General features: G+C 40.6%; 1 protein-coding gene and 1 long non-coding RNA gene across 12 annotated transcripts in view; one reads left to right on the top strand and one right to left on the bottom strand.

Moving 5' to 3' along the window:
- Nucleotides 1–24,020, bottom strand: part of LOC135306424 (uncharacterized) — a 137,143-nt gene that overhangs the window by 85,982 nt on the left and 27,141 nt on the right. Inside the window, exons 3-4 of one of the 11 annotated variants that reach the window (XR_010367238.1) lie at nucleotides 10,515–10,605; nucleotides 2,298–3,114 (exon numbers count right to left, since the gene is read on the bottom strand). The exons of 9 other annotated variants lie outside the window; for them this stretch is intronic. This is a non-coding gene — a long non-coding RNA (uncharacterized LOC135306424). Of the gene's footprint in view, nucleotides 1–2,297; nucleotides 3,115–10,514; nucleotides 10,606–24,020 lie in introns of those variants that run through there. One more of the 11 variants, XR_010367237.1, reaches the window with a different exon arrangement.
- Nucleotides 1–24,020, top strand: part of ZCCHC24 (zinc finger CCHC-type containing 24) — a 106,774-nt gene that overhangs the window by 58,610 nt on the left and 24,144 nt on the right. The gene's annotated exons all lie outside the window — the stretch shown is intronic.

Genomic DNA, 24,020 nt, shown 5'->3' on the forward strand with positions numbered 1-24,020 from the left:
TTCACATCGATGCAGCCACACAGAGTGTTTGCACACCTACACTTTTCAACATTTTTTAATGCACAGATTTTAAATACAGTGGGAATAATCAATTGCTTAGTCCAATCATATCAACTTCCTTGATCTTTTATTTTTATTCCTGTCTTTTACTTTCCTTCCTTTCACCACTGCCATACAATGAAAGAGGTGCAGGGGAAGGAAGAAGAGAAGAAAAGAGAAAGGAGGAGTGTATTTCCTTGGCTAGTCCAACAAGGTGCATTCTAATAGTTCTTCTGGCAAACCTTGCATATAAGGTTCTACCTCTACTTGGGATCCAGAAAGCAATGCCCCAGCGCTCCCAGTAAAAGTGTAAATGCCACTTGGTGCAGCCTTTCTGTACTTGCTGTTATTTCTTCACAGCTGAAGAAATAAGATAAAGTAGAAAAGTAAATTGGTCAGCTTTTGCACAGGCAGTTTCCAGAGAGCAATGCTCCCAAGGCAGAGCAGTGGCTGCACTAAAGGACAACCCACAGTTGGCATCAGGGTGCTGTGCGGGACAAAAATGGGATGTCTGCCAGTTCTCAAACCGAATAGGAGCAAAGCCATAGGTATACAGTCTCTAACTTCCCCAGCTGCCAGGAAAGTCTGTGTTACATCAGTAATTCCATAGGTCTCTACGACCATTCATCCCAGTCTGTATCACAGCTCTGGTTTTAATTGCATCTGAAGTTAACTCAGCAGAAAAATATCTTTGTCCCGAGTGACAGACAACTGTTTTCTTCCAGTTTTATGTAACCCTATATCATCACCAGAAGAAAAAAACAACACCCACCCTCACCAATCAGTCTTTTTTCATAGTCTTTCTGGTGCATGTGAGCAAGCACTATAAAGCACTACAGCAAAAACTGTCACAAATTCTTTGTTTCAATGAAGCAATCATAAAGCCTAGGAAATAGCCATTTATATGTTTATTTACTACATGTTTGTTTACATCTATCTGACTTTAATAGATATCCTAATGGATTTTTTTTCAAATATATATTTAATGTATAAATAAAATACGGGATTATCCATTCCTAGTATAGTTTGACCAAAAAAAAATTACACTCTGTGGCACCTTGCAATCCTGCCAGCTGTACTGTTGTCTTACATGGGAATATAGATGCATGTTTGTCTTGAGAGCTCCCAAATCCCTGCTTTCTCCATAAGGAAGAATGACACAGGAAATTTCTGGGTTACTGGGCTCTTTGGCGCAGATGTCTCTTTTGCTTTCACACGTATTTCCACAGCTAGAGGAGATCCATGCTAAGCAATGGACACAGAGTCTCATTCAGCAATGGTTCTTTTCTTTTTTTGTCTGCTCTAAAATAGTCTGAGTGTTAGGAAGAGTAACAAGCACTGAACTTTTCCCCACATGCATTACTCACACAGAGGAATGAAAGTGGGTTGAGATAAGACTACTTATTTTTTTCCTCTCTAAGGAAAAAGCCTTAAAAAGGTAAAGTTCAGGTTCCTTAAAATTAGGTTTATTATTGGAATCATAAGACCACAATCCAGCAAAATGTACCTGTTTTCAGTATAATATTTTATGTGCTTTTGAAGTTAAAGATACATTTAAGAACTCTCTTGCTTAGGTGATTAGGCTTGTGACAGAAGATTGAGGCAAACACCTAAATTTGGGAATTCTATGATCTCTGTTCTCATGCTGAGAGCTTTAGATATCAAGAAGTGCCAAAGACACAGTCTTTACATTCTCAAATATTTTACCATATTCTGCAATCTTAAAGTTCAAAGAGAGCTTTTCATAATCAGTAATAAAACTTGATGAATTTTTTTCCTTACGCTATTTTTATTCTGTTTGACCCACATTGCTATAATAAGAGGAGTCATATAGTCATATATAGTCATATAGTGGCTTCCTACTCCTATGGAATATACAAAAATGAAAGAAAGAGACAACCAAAATGGCTCAAGATATAACAAGACCATAGGCACAGCTTTTCTGGAGGGTCTAAAAGGCTTGAACTCCTCTGTGGGGTTCTGCCCAAGCAACTGCAGTGTATCAGCTGTGTGTTCTCCCTCCTGGCAGCAACCAGCGTCTTAAAAATGTACAGGCACCAAAATTTCCCAGTGATTATTGCAAAGTGGCCTGCTGTATACAGATTTAAGGTGGCCTGGGGAAGGATGCTCAGTGATTTAAAAAAAAACATCAAGTTTTTTGGGGGGGTGAAAACAGAGTGCCTGGGAGGGAAGGCACTGGCATGCAGGCTTATTCCAGTGTGCACAGGAGAATGGGGAATTCAAAGTCATATCTGTATAGTACTTCAAGGAAAGCACAATAACAACAAATGCAAAATATTACTGGCTGTCATAAGTTCTGCATCAGTTATGAGGCTCTCACTAAAAGAAATTTTAAAACTCATAACGTTTTAGCACTTTATATTCAATTCTCAAATCAGACACCAATTGCAAGAGAAAAAAATGCTACCATTCCTCTGTTTACATTAATCCCACTGGTAGTGTCTTATTCCCAGTGACTTCTTCAGCACAATTTCTGCTGCCCTTGGTTAAGCCCACTTTGAGACCACTCTGTTATCTGAATTTCCTGTGGATTGCGAGCAGTAGGCTTTGTCTGTACTTTAATTTGTTCACACATTCTGACAAGAAAATGCAAACTCCAAATGCCTATAACAGAAAGCACTACTTTAGTTCCAAAGCTAAGAAAAAACCCAAACCAAACCAAAACAGCAAAACCCCCAAAACATTAAACAGTTGCAGCAGAAATAGCCAATGTCCATATTTTGTAGAGGAACAAGATAGTATCAATGTGGAATATTTTAGAGCAATATAACCAGCTTAAAACCACTCAGATTTTAACTGATGGCATTTTGACCACAGCATATAAACCCAGATATGCAATTTACTGTGTATAAACAAGCCAGAAGAAGAAGGGAGAAAACTCCTTGGCGCCTGCTACGCGAAATACACACAAGTGCTGCAGAAATCTGCTGATAATCCCCTTTTCAGTTTGTGTTCACAGCTAAATCTACTTCACTTCCTCTGATACTGAACATTATGCAGTGCTCTCAGGTCCACCATTAGCCATAAATCCCAGGCAGGAAACAGTCTTCGAGTCTAAGGAGGAAAGACAGCATTTCATTTTCTAAAGCCAGCCCAGAGTAACCAGGTCAAACAAAGTTTGGAGCTGAAGCTCTTGAAACTCAGGGTATAATTGTGTATGTTTTTCTGCTTGCTTTGTTACCACTTAACCGGATGCAACAAATAAAACCGTTTTTCTTTCCTATTTTCTCTCTCTGACTGCCTCACTGGGAGCTCCTCTTTGGGAGCCAACCTCTCCATGAGCCAGTGCTTGAGGTCATAGCTCCCTAACTTCAAGACATCTGCTAGGTCAGACATACTTGAAGAGAATCAGCTGTTTGCAGCCAGCACATTATTAGCACACTGAGTCCCAGACAAATGCGGAGGGTCTCTCTCTCTTTTTTTCCATCTCTCTAACAAACACAGAAGCACAGATATCCACATATTGTATTTAAGACTTCTTGTCTTGATCAGAGATCTATCTCCAATGCCAACACAGGGCATTAAATAAAGAGTTTGGGCTCTTAAATGTATGAATAATCAGCTAGAATAATTACAGGAAAAAAAATCACAAAACAAAATACTCTCTTGACTTCTGGTCCTAGGGATTGAGTTTGCACTGTATGCTACTCCTAACTTTCTGAAAAATCACAGAAGATACAAAAAAGCCTCTCATTTACTGTGTTGGATACCTGAAAAAAGGTTGATGAACCTTTTTTGTGAAAACAAAACTCCTCTTGGTGGCTAAAACTCAACATTCAAATCCAGCAACTCTCTGAAACATTTGCTCTTTATGAAGCACTTGGTGCTCCTTCTTATATTAATTATTTGAAACATTTCAATTATTTCAGTAACAGATGTAAGAAAAAGGCAAATAAATATCCAGTGTTTGTGTTCATCTCTCTGAAATCAAAAATGTACATAGAGGCAAAATATAGTTAGTAAGGAATTATTTCTTCTTTTTAAGTCAGCAAAGGCTTGTCCTAGAGCTCCTTCAAGCCACCTTTTCTGCCCTAAATGAAGTGTTACTCGGAAATAGAACAGCCAGTTTACAGTAAGGAAAAAAATGTGCCTGGAAAAAAAATACACCAGGCTTGATTCAAAACTTGCACACTGGAGTGCCAGCTTGGCAGCAGTTGAAAGTGCAATGGAATTGAAAGGTTTCCATCTCACTGCTAAGCTTTAACACAGCATGCTGGATATTCACAGTGCTGTGGCACAGACCTGCAGCCCCAAGTATACCAATTTCTACAAAGCTTTAGAAAGTCTCATTCAGGTACCTGGAAAAGCACAAAGTACAAGGAAATTGGTAACATACCCTCAGGGAGAACCTAAAAGCCAATCAAAATTGCAGGACCTGTATCTAGGGAATTGCAGTAAAAATCCTTCTATACACCTCATCTCTTTAACAGACTTTAGGAGGGAATTGTTAGGAGCTGGATTCACAGCCACTATAAAGCCACCAAGCAGCATTTATCCATGCACTGATATCTGTTTAGCTAAGGTTCAGTCCCTGCTGATCTCTACCAGATCCAGTGTTATGAAACTAAGTAGGAAAAATCAACATCTATTAAGGGCTCTTTTAAGCTCTGTGCACTTTACCCTCTGTCATCCAATACACTTTGTTCTTTCCATGTATAGCAAGAACTAATTTCAGTTTTGCACCTATTCTTTTCAAGTCTGCTGACAGAAAACATCAGGGAGGCAATGTATACTCAGATTGGTGCAGGCTCTCTACAGGTCTGTGTCTTTTGCAGTAAAAGTATTGCAAGAAAAGTAAGAATACTGCGATGAAGATATGTAGTGCAATAATAGTTATATTTTTCATCTCAAAGTATTTCCCTCGTATTTTATCTGTTTACATCATAGTACCAAGATCAAAAATTGGTTGAGGTTTAAATTTTCATTGGACAGCCCCTGGGGAAAGCTCTTCTGCTGGCCTGCAGAGACCATGCAATCCCTGCTGAGTGCAGGTGCAGGGGAGCCAGTGCAAACTGTCAGCCTTGTCTGCAGTCCTCTCTCTGCCCTTGTAAGATCAGCACACAGGAAGAGCATGGGGTAATGGCTTTGGTCTGCAGGAGTTTGTCTTTCAGGAACTAGACTGAAAAACATGTCTTGGTAAGTCCAAAACAAGCACCGGGTTTGAACCAAGACACTTCAACAGGGAAAACAGCCTTTTATAAAAACATTCTTGCTAATCTACTTGATACCATTTGAGCCTCCAAAAAGTACCAGTCTGAAAGAAAACATATCTTTCATATGCTGACTGTAAGTAATTTTGATTCTGTGTCTTTCAAGTTAGAAGCAAAGTGTGAGGAACATAGAGCATTTGACAGTTCATGTAGTATTTGACAGTATCATTGTTCATCATCTCCACTAGAAATAGGAAATATGGAATGTTTAGTCTCTTGTGATTTCTTCAGTGGAAATGAATTATTATCCAGCACTGCCACTTGGTTAGCACATTCATGAGAGGGTTATTAACTCATTCTTTAATCAGCTGTGCTCTATCAGATACAGCACTCCTGGGTTATACTTCTCAGCAGCAAGAGAACAGTTTGGGTAAAGATACCACCACTGGCTCAGGGCGTGCCTCAGATGCAAACTGGTGGGATCTGGAAGAGCTTACTGGGGTAAAACTATTTTTATGCTTAGCTTGGTTTGTAGGCTCCTCTGACATCCGTGGCTGGACCTACCAAGGGCTGGGCTAGCATTTTGTCTGGCCCAGTTCAGCCATTCTGGCATGCTTGTGCCTGTATGAAATGATTGTGCTCAGTGAAGGAAATAACCTTTAGTCACAATAAAAATGAAAAAGGCCCAACTTCAGAGACAGCAAAGGTACTATTAGATCTTCATTTACAAAAAATTAGGCATGCTATACAATAAAACCAAATCTTGATATAGAACCACCTGACCGCTGATGTCAGGCACCATTCAGGATGTGATTCAAGTACTAGGTAGTAATAACCTTAGAAATTCTTTTCAGTTGGTGGAGAGGGAAAGAGGCTTGCAATTCATTTATTACATATTCTTTGGGAACAAGGAAAAAGGTGAATTAGAAAATCACTGGGAATCTTATTTTCAAACACAGATTAGATTTTATAGGTTTTTAAAAAGAGGCAAAAAATTAAAGTTGAGTCTGTGCTTCCTCACTTCAAAAGCGATAAAAATGTTGCATTGTTTTAGCATACAGCATGGTCTGATCTAGTTTTGGAGTTGGAAAGAAACAGTTCTGTGTCAAAATAACACAGTTAATACTTTTAGCATGTCATCAAACAGATACATAAATTTAAACATCACATGCCTCATTTTGTTTCTGACTGCATTTACCAGGTGTGTGCTTTGAGCTGTGTGTCAGCAGCATCCTTTTTTGTCCAACACACAGAACATCTGGGCATGTACAGGTCAACCTACAAAGAGACTCTGCACTCACTTTCTGGAGTATAGGCTCACGCTGAAACTCCTGTTTACAGCATCTTATGAGAAGTCATTCTTAAACTCTTTTTAATTTTAGTGCTGTCTAAATTCAGCTCTTCTGTGTTAATGTCAATACATACAGTAAGAAAAAGATAGGAGTAATTTAGCATTAAAAATCTTTTACATGTACAGTATAAACAAACCAATGCTCCTCTCTGAATGGTGCATTTTTATCAGTCCTACACACACAGACTACTAAATCACAAAGGGAAGAGACATGAGGGCTCTTTGAGCCTGTCCAGGAGACAGGAAGGAGAAAAAGCAAAGGCACTTGTGCCCTTTTATCATTCCTTAGAACACCAGGTTTCAGCAGCACTGGGTTTGGTAAGAGTTTCCTTCAAAGACAATGCATAAGCAGAGGAAGGCCATTTCAGAAGGTATGAAATTTGGCCAGCAGGTTACCAAGGTTCTGAGTATAGATGAAATTTGAACTATGGTATGAGTAGATTTTACACTTAGTAGTGAATCTAGAAGCAAATTTGTTGTCTGCTTTTTCTTGAACAGCAGGTTTTGCTAAAGTTTTATTGTAGCAGATTAAACTCTACCAAGACTACTTTAGAGGAGGATTTTTGTCTGCAAAACACCCATTCACCCCTCTCAGGAGACACGAAGACTGTAGCAAAGAAATTACTTTAGCAGATACCCCTCAATAAAAGAAAAGGCAAGGCACAACCTGGTATTTCTCCTTTTGATTTCTCCATACCACCTTTGATGGCAACAACAGGAACTCTTTTGTAGATTTCCCCAGTCTCTGCCTAACCCCAAGTACATGCATGCACAGAGGTGCAATGTAGAAACTTGCTCTAACTCAGAGTGCTGGCAGCAAAACTCCACTAAAATATAGGCCTCCAAACACTGAAGCCCTGCTCTTGGACCTCATCCTTCTGGAAGAATTAATTGCTAGGAGGGGTTTGGGACATTTTCCCTTATTTTACATTCCCTTGCTCTTCTCTGCTTTCTGGTGAATATGTGTACTGCTCTCCCACTCTTGCTCCCCTTCCCTGATTTCTATGGCTCAGATGTTTGAAAACACTTTGTAGAATTCTGCAAGCTTCTTCCAGCTATGCCAAAGCAAACTTGAACTCACAGCCTTCTGAGGCTTTCCCATCACTGCTGACACTCTCTTGGTGATCTGCCTGCTATGAAGTTTTTGCTGGGGTTTTCTGACCATTTCTGCACATCCACCATGGAACAGCTAAATGAGATATGGATGCCAAGGGGAAAAAAAAACCAAACAAAACCCTACATTGCTTTCCCTTGGTTAGTTACAGAGCTGTTTAAATGCGGGGGAAAATGAAAAGAAAAAATAGAGGGGGAGAAGAGGCAGAGGTGCAGAAAAAGAGAGAAAAAATGCGGGCATGTGTATTTGAGGGAGCAAGGAACTGTAAAAGAAGGTGGTCTTTTCACTAAGTACTGTCTCTTTAAAAATAAAATTTAAAAAAATACCCTCAGTGTTTTCTTTAGTCTTTTTCATTCTTTGGCAGCATCCCAAAGATTTCACTGTCCTTGTCTCCAGCATCTGGAAACCATCAGGGTAAACAATAGAGTGCTAGGAACTGGAACCCCTGCCTCAGCTCCCGTGGGACTTCACTCTGGAGAACATGAGAACACAAACCATTGGACACCATGTGGTCAATTACTTCAAACTAACAAATCTGTGTGCCTTCCTATTTTCTGTTTTCCTTGGCACCACATGACCCTTTCACAATGGAACCCAGCTGTTGAAAAAGCCAGACGTTTTCTTTTTTAACCTCTTGCTTACTTTTGTGCTTGCTTTCTGCAGCAAGCCCAGGGTTGGCACGTACCCTAGGTAGAAGTGTCCTGCTTATTAAATCCTGGCTGGCTCTAATGTTTGCCTGTATTAGTCAGCAGAGAGGCTCGAGAGTATTAACTTAACTGGATCATGCTGCAGTGAGGACTCCACAGGTGGTCCTGTGTTTTCTGGGTTTCCTGACATTGCATGCCAGGACTTAAAGCAGATACACCAGGACACTTTTATAGCCTGCCTGTTTTGTGCAATCAGTAATTGCATGTGCAGTTGTGACCTACTTTTTAAAATTTGTTCCTAGTGCAGGTGCTGTATTGGCAATTGCAAAGAGCTAAAGTCATCTCGAAGCCAAAGGCTGTTGAGGGAGCCGCCCCCTTCTAGTGCTGTGAAATAAACTTTGCTCTGGATTAGCCATACTTGCTCCAGAACTAAAGCTGATGGTCACAAAGCAGAGGCTGATGGGTTCTTGTTCTTCCCAGCCTTCTGTTTCAAAAGACAATCTTTGAACTATGGGAAACGGCAGTGTTACTGTCTGCACACAAGCCAAGACTTCTACACTGTGTTTAGATGCATCACCTTATATGTGTGGTTTACTTCCATTGACTTTCTTTCTAATGGGGATGTTGAATGGAATGGACTTGTGCAAGAGATTTAGGACTTCACCAGTAAGTCACCTTTAAAGTTGCTGAACATCCCTTTAGCGCACACTAAAGAAAAGCAGCTGACATTTCATGTGCAAATAATGAATCACACATGCTCCTAGACTGACAGTTTGATTTCTGGCAGAAAGATAGGTACATGTTGAATGCTATGCCTAAAAGACAGGAAGAAACAAGGATGTACCATGCAGTTGGATCCTCTCAGCTGAAAATCCACTCAGATGTGGCTTTACCTGTATTCTGGGACTCAGCTTCAGCACCTCTGACCTCAAACAGGTGATTGCTTATCTGGTGTACAAAGGCAGCTCTGTTAGTCTGTAAAGGTCAGGGAGTTGGCACCAGTGGAGTCAGGAGCCTTGTGCAGGGTAGCCAGATTCACAGTGGCAGCTATTTCCATCAGATCTGTATCCCAGAGTGACAGGGCTGTCACACTGACTGGGTCCAGCCTTTCTCCACAGGCTGCTTGCTGAGGCTGGCCTTGCCTCTGGATACAGGCGGGCGTTTCTAGGGCTTCACTGGGCAAGTCCTGACATCCTGGTTACACACTGAGCACTACTCACCTTACTCATTTCTAGGTTGCTGTGTGGAACTGTACTGCCTAACTTTCATTAAGGTTACAAGAATCTATAGAATCTTTAGACCCTGCCAGTTTATTTCCATTTAGAGCAAGCAGTGGTGCTCCTTTATAATTTTTTTCAGCTTCTTTGGATTTTTATATAAAACTTTCACTGTAATGGCTTCACATGAAAACACAACCCAACTAACACAAACAAAATGAACCAGAATAATTATGTCTATCTGCTGTGACCTGCAGACACCAACAATAATCATGAAAGCTGACAATTTTAAACTGAAAAGGCAGATAGACTAGGAGATGGCTTGGATAGGCTGACTAAGCAAACAATGCTTGAAAACCTTACCTGCAAGCTTGTTAATGATATGCTGCTGAGCCTAAAACTAACAAGATGGATGCCTGGAATTGTTCCTCCCCTTTCCATAAAGTGCAATATATATTTTGTGTACACTTTCAAGTTCTATTTCTTTTAAAAGAGATGAAGATGAATCATTAAATGGATTTGCTGAAGGAATTTCTACTGCAGGATCTAAGAATTTCGCCATTTTGTGGCAAGTAGTATTAATATGGAGTTTTTTAATCCCAGGTCCAGCCTATAGCTCAGTAGTAATACTAGGAAAACATTTTTCCCTTTTCTGCCAATACCTTTTGATCCCAAATGTCTGCAGAATTGATTAACATGATACTGAAAGGGCAGAAGTCGTAGAGGGAAGAGGAAAGTTAGGACTATGCAGTAGCAACTTAAACAGCACAGTACATGCTTAATCTTTAATATCTATGGAAGAGTTGGATAAATGTATGGCAAAAGTTCAAATCAATTTACTACTTCCCTATGTGAGCATCTTGGACAGGTTCTTGTCTGGCTGACAGATATTCACAGAAGTATAGATGCAGTTCTTTAAGGAAGGTCCTGCCTGTAGCAAGAAATCTATGTCGTACAAGAGTTAAGGAAGCCTACCTTAACTCACTGAAGGAGTCCCAGTACAGCTTGGGCACAAGCCAGGACACAAATGAAACCACTATAATGGCACTGATGGATGACCTCGTTCCTGTAATGAGGAGAGAACACATCCATTCTCTTCATCCTGCACCTCTTTAGCATTTGATACAACTGTCCATGAGATATAGCTGTTCCACCAGGGAGAGGTGACTGACAGCCAGAGTGATGTGTTAAGATGGTTTCAGTCTTATTTAACAAGAACAGCACTTCCAGTATTTGTTCCCCTTCCCCAGCTCAGTGTTGTGACATTCCACAAGAATCAGTTTCCCTCTGGTCTCTTATAAGAATTTGTGTGTTTGTTTGCATTTACTAGGTAGGAAAGTTGCATTTAAATGCCAGCAATATATGTATGTGCAACGCACAGAGCACAAGCTGGTTTTCACTGCCTCTAACTCTATCACTCCTATGTAGTGAGCCTGTGTTCAGTGGGGCAAATTGAATTCAGGGATGAAAAACAGCTGCTTGAAGGTGAACAGAGCTAGCTAGAGCTGACAGAGGACAGAGCTTTTGGAAAGGTTTTAGGACTAGTGCAATCTGAAGATTGATCAAATTTAGTCACTCTTCTACGGCTGCTGTGGTTATTACTCTCCAAATCTCACTTGTCCTCATTCTCAAGGAACATTTTTCTGTCTCTCTGAAATGCTGCAGTTATCCCCTCTTTGCTGAGGCTGCTTTACTGCTCGAGTGCAGTCCTGTGTACCTGACTATGATGCCTACATCTCTTAGGAAGCTGGGGCATTCAAGTACAGTTCTGCATGTAGCTCCAGAATTCAGGAGTCAGCTTGTGTTCTGTAGCTTTCCACTGAACAGAAGTCCACACTGCAGCACAGGCATCTCATGAAGTTCATGAGATATTCTAAACAGCTTTGATTATTTGGTCCACAAAATCCTCATCTTCAAGTTGTTTCATTAACTGGGCCATGTTATCTGAGGGTACCCACCTATTAGTATCACCAAGAATTCGATGAGCTCTTGTCACCAAAGCACAAAAACCTCATCAATGGAAAGTTTCCTTTATCTTCAGGAACAAGGGCAACTCAGGAACTGTGGATTCCCACAAGCCTCCTCAAGTACACGGTGTGCACATTTTAAGCTTATGTTCAAGTAAACATGTACTGAAATATATATGTGTTTACAATATATTTAAAAACTAGAAGTCCTGTTTAGAACAAGATTTCCCCTGCACTAAAGGAAGGGGAGAGAGATGAAGTGCTTTGGTCTTTAAGCTGATTATACTGGAATAACAAACTTCATGGGATACTTTCTTCCATCTTTCTGTGAATGTAAAGGATGCATATTGCCAGCTTTGAATCAGCACAGCATGCAGAACACTTCAGCTCTTGTGATCTCTTTCATTGTACTAAGTAGCATGTTTATAATGAGTTAATGTTTGTCTGTGGTTGCTCTCTACTTGAAGGAACCTCTTTTTCCACCAGTCAAGAGCATTTTTATTTCCAGTCAAGTATGGAAAAGCAAATGCAATTCTGATGTTTCAAGTACCCAGAAATTTGTTAGAAGTAAAGCTAAAACATCATCTATGCTCATTTTTAGTTTGAAATACAGAAAAGCCCAAGCCAATGTGCAATATTGTTCCATCTCTTGCAGTTTCTACACTCTGTTGTGATCTCCTGCTCATTTTTAAATGGAACTGTTAAATCATTAATTGAAAACAGTTTACTAGTGCAATTTTGGGTTGAAAAATAATTTGCAAGTTGTATACAGTCAGATTTCTGTGACTTTTTTCATTAATTGCTACAGCTTGTGCATCTGTTTCTACAATAGATTTTAATAAATAGGTCCATAAGCCGCATTTCCTGCAACTCCTTACAGTACAATCCTACATATCACCACTTTTGACAGATCACAGACTATAAAGTTATATTTCTGCCTCTTGGGGCTGAGTTATTACTAACCACTGAGCTCCACAGAGATGAGTCTGTTTATCATAATGTGACTAAAAAGAGCAAGTAGTGAGGGTGGAGAAGAGTGCTGAGGAGAGAGAGGTGTAACTGGAAAGAAAGCTTCATTTGTAGATGACAGAGCACTGCTTTTCTACAGAGATGAATGACTTGGAGGAGATTTTACACATCCTGTTTTTCCTCCACTGTTGAAGTTTTTAAACATTAACACTGATCCTAAGAGAAAGAAAGAAGAAAAGAAGAAAAGAATACAGAAAAGCATGAAAGTTACTGCTGAAAAGAAAACACCATGAAAATAGAGAACTCTGTTGATTAACTACTAGTGATTCACTACTAGTGAATTCAGACTCTGTGATGGTCATTTCATCTCATTTAGTCTCCTGTGTTCAGAAGGAGAACTGACTTCATGCTGCTGATCATCAAGAAGGATGTGCATGTAGGCAAGGCTGGAAGAACTGATTGTATTGCTCACACCATTTCTGCTGAGGGGAAACAGGGCACCAAAGTCATACCTGCCTTCAGCATTTTGGAAGCTGATTCTCATTCAGATGTACTACACAAACTTTTTTACTTCCATTTAACTCACCAAATTTCCAACCATCTACAACAAGTGTGGTGTCTATTTGTGACATCAGGTCTGCAACTCAAGTTTTCAGAGTATTCCTTTCAAAATCTGATGCTGCACACTGAAATTCCTATTAGGAAAGGACCAAAGGAACACATTGTATGTAATATGGGAGGAAATGACATTCAGTTTGTTGCTTCTGTAGTCAGGTACCACAGCATACTGGGATTTTGGCTCTTGGTTTAGACAGTACCACCTGGTAACTCTGGTTCAGGTAATACCTGGGCTTTGTTTTCAAATACTGTTTACATGACTGAGCACTTGGCTTAGGGAAAGCAAACGTGCAGACAGTACAGATGCTGCAAAGGGAAGTTCATTTTCACACTGATCAGCATGGTCACAGGCTCTTTCCTCCTACTCTAAATCATTCTATGGTAGTATACCATTAGGCCAGGAATTTCAAGCCAGCCATAGGTCATCAGTATGCCTTGGGTTCTTACTTTGTTCTGCAAACTCTACCTTGTTTTCAGTCTAAGGGGCTGTTTGGCTCTCTCCATCAAAGGGAATGAAAATATCCTTTGCTTGTGGGGCTATTAGTCTCTATTTGAATGGTTTGAAGAGAATTACCATATTCAAATTAGTGCAAAACTCAGTGCTCTAAGGCTTTTATTTATTTATTGCAGCAAACAGGTTTGTGAATAGTCTCTATTTCTTGGAGAAAATAAAAGTTCTCCATTATTTATATGCCCTTTTACTGGCAAGATTCAACTTTTTCCTTTTGTCCTTCCTATTTACCAGTGCAAATACTAAAACAACCTGCTCCCAGCTGTTGGAAGCCCCACAGTGTCCCCTTCCCCCTGCCAGGAGTGAACAGCTGTTATTGTGCACAACACAGGCACTGCAGGATCAAATCCAGGCAATCCTGATCACTGCTTTTCTAAGGAGAAGTTTTGAACTGTAATTTGAAAAACTCGCTGCTGAGCAGGAGCTTCATGTGCAATTCTACTTTGTTCATCCATAATGCTGGTTAACAGAAGAGGCATTACGTGTTTTCTCTTGGTTAAACACTAATAATCTATAATAATTTTAGCTGAATTAATTGTTTGGAAGAGGGAAATGCAAATCCTAATTTGGCCCCACACACTTCAGCAGACTATTGCTAAGTTGTGGTTGAAAGCAATTTCTTCTGCAAATTTACAAACCTGACTTTGCTGTAACAGCACTGCCTTACATTTTCAGCATAGCTCTCCACATGCAGTGTCAAATGTATGCTTGAACCAAGTCCCAAAACAGCTTCCAGTGAATACAGACAGTGAGAATGTTTTCCAAAGCAACATCCTAAGCAAAAATCTGCAAAGTTATGATTGTGTTAGCTGGGGCAGACCACCCAGCTTTTATGAAATCCCTTGACTGCCACAGCCCACAGCAGTCACCTGAGCAGAAGTCTGTGCTCCTGTGCCTGGCTGCCTGCAAGACAGCAGCACCCAGGAGCAGGGCCTCTCTCTGCTCCCCAGGGGAGATGGGGACAGATCCAGGAACATGTCAGGACCTGCAGTCTAGGCAGACAGATACCTGCAAGTTGCCCCAGTGACAGATGTGTGCAGACACCTAAGAGCAGCACCCCTAATCTTGTGCCCTCCACGCACCAAGCCAGCCCTGGTGAGCCCTTCTGCCTGCAGAGCAGTGCTGCCCACTGCCAGTGCCTGTGCAGCCTGCAGAGATCACGCTTGTAAAATCTGAACTAATAACTCCTTGGTTAAAAAAGTGCTGTTAAATGCAGATCCATCTGCACCCCGAGATGGCTGCAAATAGCTGCAACTTTTCTACTAACAGGTATGACTACTGACATTGGAAGTGCTCCAGTTGTTTGCAGGCACTGCGAAACAAAGCAGCTCGGTTTAAAAGCAGAGTTCAAAGGCAGAAAAGATTTTTGCAGCTGTTGTTCTGCCCTGGAATTTGTTGTGCATATGTCCTTTTTGGGAACATTTCTTTGTTTCATGGTGCCTTCAAAAATATGCTGTCATCACAACCTTCTTGCCAAGTACCACTCCAAGCTGGCTATTCACTGCTGCCCTTTTCCCAAGTCAAACCATGCATTTCTAAAACATTTCTCACATGGATGGGGAGCAACATGCTCAGTCTCAGGCCAACCTGTGAGGTAAATCAGGTGACCTTCATTTCCTCTAAGTGAAGGAATGAAACAGCAGTCTCATAAGAGAACTGAAAGGTAGTCCCTGTGCGGTTACAGTTTTTTTGCATCAAGAGCTTTTTTTAACAGCTCTGGTTTGACAAATTTACTCATAACAAATCATTTAACTGACACAAGCTGCAAGATGTCCTAAGAGAGAAATTAATTGGGAGGCAATCCCAATTTAGAGACTCAATTTTTTAAAATAAAAAGTTCAGGTAAGTTCTTTTGGATTTTCCTACCTACCCCTACTTACAGGAAGTAGCTATATGTTTTAAGATTTATAAGTTTTATATAAAAATAGCACTGTGATGAATAATTTGATAAAGCCTGAAGAAAACAGCAAAAGGACAGGATAGGCATAATAAAAAATGAGCTCCATTCCAGTTCACATGCATCTACCCTGATATTTGAACCAATTACTAGATCATGAACCTAAACTGAGTAACTCTGTGTGATCAGTGAGGGCAAAAAATAAATTCTGGAGGCTGTTCTTAAAGTTTTTTTCAGAAGTATTAGTATGGTTAAGTTTACTGATGTCACATGATAGAAGACAATTTTTTGCCATTTCACAAATAAAAAAAAAGCAGAGCAATAAAACAACATCACAACTACTATTTTAACTTTAAAACACTGTGATCCCACACCCCTTCTAGAGAAGATGACTATTTTGATACGTAATATTTTAAGAATATTTCCCACTGAAAAAAATTAGTGAAAGAGCAGGAAACAGTGTTGACTGTTGGAGAAGCTGCTGGGATAGCATAGATATGAATTTCTGACTGCTGGGCACACCTATGTCTGCAGGTTCATTTGGTATTAACACTATACTTCCTTGCTACTCTGAAAATTAGAGTGACTGTGTAATTCCATGTTGTTTTCTTACATCCCTCTCCTTCATAGCTTGTCCTGTTATGTTTCTATTTTAGTTCACTGTGTCTGTTCACTACAGATTAAGTTTAATAGTCTTTAAATTGTCTGTCCACACACTGAAGAGTTCTCTTTACCCATTCTTGACATACTTCTGAGCAGACATGTATCTGTTCCACTGTTTTATACCTGGTGGGCAATAAAGGACAGGCAAGGGATTTTTAAATACTCCTTTAGTGATGTTAAAAGCATGACTTTAGTTTATGCTGTTTAAACTCAAATCCTAAGAGATGATTTAGGAATAAGGCACTTATCCACAGATAATTTAGAGAAATTCCTTTTATACTGCTTATTCAGATAACAAGAAGAATGAGTAGGCCTTTCCTGTTTATATCCCAATTTCATGTGCAGATCCACATCCTTAAAAAGAAGTGGGTGGCGGGCAGTCTCTAAAGGGATTTTTTGCACATATTTCCCTGATTGCATCCTGGCAGCACAGAGCGTGCTGCCCACAGCCCAGTCCAACAGCTGTAGCATCTTATTGTACAACCTAAGCACCCCCAACAACCATCAGAATAGATTAACAGCTTGACATATATTTCTTGCTTTTATTTTCAAGGAGGAATTGGAATGTCTTAGAACACAAGGTGGCTTGGCTACTCCAGCATTTAGGAAGGGGTCACCTGGGGCACTATCCTACTGTCCCAGTCTTCTCTGTCCATTTCCATTACCTCTGAGTATTCAGTATGGAGCTTTATAGATGAGCCCTCTAAGAATATTTATATCAAAGTGAACTGTAACATTCACCATTATAAGGAAAATTACCTCTATTTGCTGAGTGAATTGTATGCTTCATGCTAAATATACATAACACAACATAATTCTCTTTTGTTTCTGTTTATCCATGGAAGTTAAATGCCTAATGAATATTCTTCTCTTGTATCCTTTTCCTATTGCTGCTGTCATTAATTTAGAAAAATTATGTATTATGATGAAATGGTTTCAGTTTCTCAAAACTGATTCAAACTCTCTTGTCTTTTCCAATACCTCACATATTGGAAGTTATTTGGTAGCTTCTCTTCCTGAAGACCTACTGAGTGTACCCCAGAACTTTCACACAGATAATTTATTACTGTGAAGAATTAGCAAAAGGCAAATCGCAGGCTGGAACTGGTCTCCACCCCAAAGGTGCATTTCCATACCAGCAGATGGACTGCATAATTTTACAGTGCTCTGTAATGGGAGCAAGTGGAAAATAGCCTAGGACATGTTTTTAATGGTTGACAAAATTAGTTTAACTTTTCACTAAAACACAGCAACTTCTTCAGAGTGGTATGTTTTAACAGTCTCATTAGAGGACATCTTAAAATAGAAAAATAAGATTGCCTGAAATCAAGCCTTCCAAGACCTGCACTGCAGCTGTCTTCATAACAAAAATACTCCAGGGTTAATAACCTCTGTTCATTGCCCTGAGTATAGAGAATTTTAAGTGAGCTCAGTGCTTGTGTTCAGATAGTGGGTAATATGATATTTACAAAACCAGTGGATCTGTTTTCAATAAAGTGGAATATTCTTGGTTACATCATGCTATCCTGAGCCATGTACTTTAACTCAACAGCAAGGGCAAGAGGAACCAATGCTGTTTGTGAGGAGTCTGATGTCTCATTGAGCAAACTGTCTAAAGGGCTCTGTCTCATCCGTCAGTTGTTGTTGATGTATTTGTCACCAGTGGAAATGTCTACTGTCCCTCAGCATACTTCAGGGCTGAGAATATATAAGGAAGAGCAAGCTTCCCCTCCTTTGCATTGCTGCCTCTCACTGCTGCCTTTTGGAGAGCTCAAGCTGTTAAGAACCTTTTAATTCTAAGTGTTGCACAGGAGACAAAAGTATCTGATATGAGATTAGCTGCATCTATGCATAAAGTGTGATTCCTTGTAGGTTTAATTTTGTCCAAGAGTAAACAGAGCTGAGCGGAGTAGATTGTACAATTGCTAAAGATGGCACTGTCCCAGAAGAAAGGCCATTTGTTGCTAGTCAGCTGTCCTAAAAACTGAACCTGAACTTGCCCCACAACCCCAGCTGAAGACATGGTCAACACAAGACAGCCCTTTCTCCAGTTCTGCCAGACCTGAAGACAAACAGCAGCTCCTGTAGAGTTCAAAGTTTGACAGAAGCCCATTTTCTGTCCCCTCTAAGGGCTTTTCCTGGGGCCCTGTGCCTGTCTCCTGCTCAATGAATGCTGTCTTTGTACCCACCAAGTTGACAAATGCCAGCACTGCAGAATAAGGATGACATTTCTGCTGTGGTATTAGGGCTGAGAAAGGGGATTATTCCGGGCAGTTTGGGCCAGGATGCAGCGCACGAGGGAGGCTGCGCGACCCTGTTGTTTGTGCTGCGACAAGGAGGCCCTTGAAGGCTGCGGCCAAGACCGAACACAGGACCTGTGTGTGGGGAGACGTGCGCGCACAGCCGGGCCACTGTCCCCAGCCAAGTCCCCGGCCTCGTGGCACACCTGTGTCAGCTTCCTCCCGAGCCCTCCTCATTATGCCCGAGCGCACAAAGAGCCAGCTGCGCCAGGGCCGCGGGCCCGCCGCGCTGGCCCGGCCAGGGCCGCCGGAAACCAGGACCAGCCACCTCTTTTGTTGCCTTTCCAAAATCGAGGGTTTGTTTGAGCCTGAGGAGGATAATGAGCCTCTCACCAGGCACACACTGAACTGCACATCCACCCAAAATGCAGAGTGGATAAAACTAACTGCGCCTTGGAAAGACTGAAGAAAATAAATCAAGGGGCTAGAAGACTCTTGCTGTTGTGCCAATCTCCTCACAAGAGTCTGAAGCCACAGCTTACCAGAACAGCACTGCCTTAAACAATACTCCTTGATTCAGAAAAATAACAGAGACCTTATTACACATCAGGTGTTGCTGACTTGGTTTTGTTCGTGTTCTATTTTATCACTCCTTGTTGATATTGTTTTTTCTTAGACAGTAATACTGCTGAAACTGCCTAGTGTGAGATTATCCCACATAACAGAGAGAATCACCTCAATATGAAAAACAAAATCAAGGACTCTTGATAAGGTTTTCTCAATGGTTTAAATTTTTTCCCCTCCAAGATCAATGCAAATTCACTTGTACTACGTCCCTGGAAGCAGAGAAGGCATTAATCTATCCTTAGACTAGCATCTGTCAATGGAAAGAGTATGAGGACAAAACAGGAAAGGGGAAACAGGAGCAAAAATCATGAAGAACTGCACATCTCCCTTCCCCAAATCTTCGTCCAACCTCTCCAATCATCTTCTGCAACAAACACCATGACAAGCATTTTACAGCAGATGTTTCTTGCACAATACCTTTTTAAAAATGAATAGTTTCTTAGCAAACAACAGTGAGACAGCATCTAGTAAAGATATTTTCCTGTGGGCTATTCACTGTGTGAAGACTGCCTTAGACTTAAAAAACACTGAAGATGGCCTTGGTCACAAATGTGTTCCCATCACAAGAACTGAACACAGCACAAAACCTTGCCATGCCTTCTGTGCCCTGCAGCCCTTTGGTGGATCCTTTGGTCCCATGAGATTTCAATTAGAACTTGTATTCTTCCTTTCTATTGTTTAATAATGAGCTTTTCACTTCACTTGCCTGTGGATATTGAAACTATCGGCTATAAAAGTTCAAAAGTAGGATCAGAACAGGGTGATGAATTTCTAAAATGGAGCTAGAACCTCAGGAAAAGACTGTTCCTAGTCATGTAGAGTAGCTGAACAGCTGTCCTTCCCATATGCTTTGTGGTGCACTGTGTTATTCACTAGTAAAAGAGATCCCTAACTTGGTAGTGGGGTCTGGTGCTGGCTTGTTTTTTCTTGAAAAAAAATTCTTTGAGTAGAAAGATTTACTCTCCAAGGCGTGTTCATATGCCAATCCATGTTGAAGAATATGGAACTACCAGTTGCCTCAGGCCACTCTCCTATTTTGGTTCAGCTGCTAGCAACAGGTCTGGGGTACTGCCAACATCAGATGCTCCAAGCTGTCCAGTGTGAGATTATGGTGAAATGTGTCCTATGGTGACAGCTACTGCTGTGTACACAGGCAAGAAAGTGTTGCCTTTCAGGAAGTGAGACTTTAGGTATCCATGATAAGGAAATGCTGTGAATGTCTTTGACAATAAATTCTTAAATGTAGGAAATGCCATTGGTGCCACTGGACAAACATATTGTGAAGATTGCAAATGGTTGATTAATTTTGCTTTTTGAAGAAGGACCAGGGAAAGCAGTAATAAAAAAATTTGGAATACAAATGTCATCTACTTCCATGAAAGGAAATGATGCCTACAGCTCACTTGTTTAGAACGTTCCCATTTTGTTTCAGTTTTCTTACTATATTCTGGTCAAAACAATTTTCATTCAAAATGTTTAACAGCAGTGACTATCTTATACAGAATGGCCCTAAAACATTGGTGTTCAAAAGACTTACGGTACAGGCAGGCAGCCTGATGAGTCAGATATGAGTTTCCTATTTCAAGACAGAAAAGATTTTATTTCTCTCAAAAACTCACACAACATCCATGGCCTGAGTCAACCTATGACCTTTTTGTTTCCCAGGAAGTTTCAGCTAAATGTTGTCCTGGCTTATTTTATGACTGAATAGAACAACAAAATCATTAGTTATAAAAAGACAAAGAGTCAGTTAACTAAAAGAAGGCAGAATATGAACAGTTGAAAAGGCTGTAAATTTTATTCCTTTTTGTTGTGCAACAGTCACCTCCTAGATGCCACTTCCCCTGTCCATTCTAGCAAGAACTCTGATGTGAGAAGTGCTCTTCACCCAACACTACCTATGCTGTCCTCTTACCCTTCACACACCTATTAGTATTCTCACTCTGTCCTTACTGGTTGTACTCCATCCTTCCTCACCTTCAAGGTACTACATATTTCTGCATGTGATTAAGAAAGACATTATAGGGGGAACCAGCTTCAGCTTGTTTTCATGAGAATTTCAGTAAAATACTCTAAGTTCTTGTAACATTACAAACATGAACTATGAATCTTATAGAATGGTTGATGAAGTCTGACAGCTGCTAATGCTGTTCTTGGGCAATGACAAGTGATTCTTTAGATGATTCAAGTTAGCTTTGCGCAGAGTGGAAAAAAAAAAAACACAGTCAAGAAGCCCAGTGGAAAATACAAATACAACTGCAGGAACAAGAGGCACTGAGAAGGGAAGGAGGGAAGAGATTAGAGCTGCAGATTCCTACTGTATTGTCACTAAATGCACGGCAAAGGATGGTTGCCTTTGGGTCACCTAAAAGTATGGGTGTATATGTCTCTGAGCTTTCACTGCAATCCCATGGTTATATTTCAAACACTGAAACTTTCTGATGCACTTCAGTTGAGATGTTAAAAGCTTGCTCTTTCACAGCAGGGAGAACAAGCCTACTGTAGAAGAAAGCTATCTGGGAGTTCCTCCCAGGCACCTGTACATGCACAGGTGGCCAGAGCAAGCAAGGAGCACTCAAGCAGTGTCATGCACATGAAAAAAATCAGGTAGCTGGGATTTAGTCGCTCTTGGGGTAGATGAACAAACACTTGGCTGCTCTGGGCAAAAAGACTTAGAAACCCACCCTTTCTTCTATGCAATATACTCGTGGCCTGGCACAGTATTTCTACAGGAAAGAATACTAGGACAAGAAAAAAGTCTCCTTCACATTTATGCAGTTTACATATCAGCATCTGAAGTCATGTTTCATTTTTGGGCTATGCATACCATGACTTTTTCCAGGCTCAAAACGAATGCTGTAATTTAAAGCAGGCTGACTCAACTGGTGTTTTTGTATGTCATCTCATAGGCAGCATGGCAGGGGGGAAGGTGGAGGGAAGGAGGCTGAGGTGGAGAAAAGGAGGGCGGTTGCTCATCTGGTCTTTATTTCCTTTCCCTGTTTCTTAATAGTTCAAGCAAAGGGCTCATTCCAGCCAGAAGCAATGACACTCTTGCTGTGGTATTTTATCTTGGAGGAGGACAGGCCACAGCTTGCCCTGTGTGCTGCTGTCCTGGGAGCCTGTACCACTGCACTGCTGTGGGGTGGGGGAGGTCACAGGGGCAGGTGGGCCTTCTGCTGTATTTGGTACAGCAGGAAGCTTTCTAAGAGGGCCCAAGCTTCATCTTTTGCATAAAGAATTTCCTAGCTGAAAATCCTTACAACTGTGTAGGTACTTGTCTTACCTTATGTTATTTGGTTTTTTTTAAATAATGTATCAATGGAGACGCCACAAGCAGATAATGGAAAATGACAGTTCTGACTGCTTTAACCTGTCAGGTTGTAGAGAAAACAAACTGAACAAAAACATCCAGAAGCAGAGACTTTATAAAAAATGTCTCCAAGGGGTGAGGCCAACATCACCAGTGACAGGTCTACAGTAGTTCTTGTTCAAAACTCCTGCCTGAGAATTGTATAACAAGAGTCATGCATACTGCTCACTTTTGTAGTACCAAACACTGATTAAATTCTCAGAATGTGAGGTACACTAGCACTGCCCATACTCCAGATGAAAATTCAAACATGGAGAGATCAAGTAACTTGGGCACAAACCAACAGAAAGAGCCTGTAGTCGAGCCAGGAATGAAACCCAGAGGCCCAGTCCTGTGCCTTAACCACAAGATCACATTACTCTCATGATCCTGCACTCTCCTGCTGGAATTTTCTTACTCTAGTTATACCTATTCTCATGCAGTGTGGGATATGCCGTGAACCAGGTCTTGAAGCCTTAAGGATTTAGTGGGTAACTGAAAGGGATCCTGTGCCTTTCAGAACACAAGGAAGGAAGAAGGCTGAATTCTCCTGGAAACATCCTTTCCCTTGAAACTTGCCCTTATCATCTTAACAATATTTCCTTTACTTTCCAAGAGTTGTTTTGAAGAGATAAAACCTTTACATGAGCAAAACACTTAGAATTCAGGCTAAAAAAAATTCCAGCATTATAATAATTCATACACATATGAATGGGAAAAAAAAAAAACAACAAAAAAACCAACAAAAAAAAAGTGTGTCAGTCCAGAGGGTGCAACAAGCAACATAAAAAAACCAGAGCAAAATAAGCCATTTCCTGAGTGGTAAACTGCTGAAGTTGCATTTCATATTGCACTGAATTAAAATATTCTCTGCTTTGCCACCTCCTTCTCCTCCCCACCTCCCAGGGCAATGCTTTCCCCTGCACACCCTTTGCCCAGCCTGCAGAGTACAAGCACTCATCCATTCGTCACTGTCAGCTGAGGACAATGACTATGCAGGAAACTGCATATAAAGTGAATATAGTTCTTAAAATTTTAAAAATTAAGTAATAAAATTACTTAAGTAATAATATTAAAGTATCTGTTGTATGAGTTTCAACTTGTGGGCTATAAACTGTGAGCATGAGAATAACAATATTTTGGGATGATGCAGTTTAATTTAAAAACTAAGCAAGAAATTAATGTTATTTTTAGATATGTGAACATCAAAAATACTAATTGGAATAAAATTTTTATTCATTGTAATAGCCTTGTTAATGCCAGCCAAGTCCTAAAACAACTATACCTCAAATGAAGAAGTACCTTAACATAAAGCAGTCATCTTCCCTGACATCCTAGGACATCAACACACTGTGTTTCTAAAGAACAAGTGAAAGTAACAGATTCCCGAGTTGAAATTTTTTCTTAAGGTCACTGATGTATTGAAGTTCTTCCCCAAGTACTTTCAGCAAGTGTAGCACAGCAGATATTTGGCTTGGAGAAAAGCCACAACAGGTCTAGATTTACAAAAGGATAAAGGCACCAAAAGCTATGGCTTGTCATGCAGTGGGATTTTACAGTGCCACTCAAGCAGCAGAGAAACTTCTCTCCCTTCAGCATCTCCAGAGCTCTTTAATACAGGTGTTTTCTCTACTCCTCTC

The sequence above is a fragment of the Passer domesticus genome, chromosome 8 (genome assembly GCF_036417665.1).
Source record: "Passer domesticus isolate bPasDom1 chromosome 8, bPasDom1.hap1, whole genome shotgun sequence".
Lineage (NCBI taxonomy): Eukaryota > Metazoa > Chordata > Aves > Passeriformes > Passeridae > Passer > Passer domesticus.